The sequence below is a fragment of the Microtus ochrogaster genome, chromosome 5 (assembly GCF_000317375.1).
Source record: "Microtus ochrogaster isolate Prairie Vole_2 chromosome 5, MicOch1.0, whole genome shotgun sequence".
Lineage (NCBI taxonomy): Eukaryota > Metazoa > Chordata > Mammalia > Rodentia > Cricetidae > Microtus > Microtus ochrogaster.
The window spans coordinates 82389791-82390509 of record NC_022012.1 but is presented as its reverse complement, the minus strand read 5'-3'; positions in this window follow the sequence as shown (position 1 = coordinate 82390509).

Here is a 719-nt window from a genome sequence, read left to right as displayed (position 1 = left end):
AATATTTAAAAATAAATAAATAAAAATAAAAATTGTATTTTAGAGCTAAAGAGATGGTTCAGAAGTTAAGAACACTGGCTGATCTTCCAGAGGTCCTGAGTTCAATTCTCAGCAACCACATGGTAATGTAAAACCATCTGTAATAAGATCTGGTGCCCTCTTCTGGCCTGCAAGCAGACATACAGGCAGAACACTGCATACATAATAAATAAATAAATGTTTTTAGAAATTGTATTTTAAAATAAGAAGCTATGAATGGGTGGCTCACACCTTTGATACCATTACTGGGGAGGCAGAGAAGCCCTGTCTCAGACAGAGAGACTTGTGATTAGATGTGACCAAAGCATAAGTTCTTGAGGACTTACAGGAATACAATAATGAGCACTGCTCCCCTCCAGAAGGTGGTGGGGCTGCATCTCTCATTCACAAATGGATCTATACTTCCCCAGCTTTCAGCTAAGGTCAAGTGCATAGCCAAATGTTGTCTCGATAAGATGGTCACTGAGTGCCCTGAATGAATGAAATAAGCATTAAAATTTAAACCTGTTTATTTAGAATGGATATTTTTTTTCTCTTTTCTTTTTGGTTTGTTGAAAAAGGGTTTCTCGGGGGCTGGAGAGATGACTCAGTGGTTAAGAGCATTGCCTGCTCTTCCAAAGGTCCTGAGTTCAATTCCCAGCAACCATATGGTGGCTCACAACCATCTATAATGAAGTCTG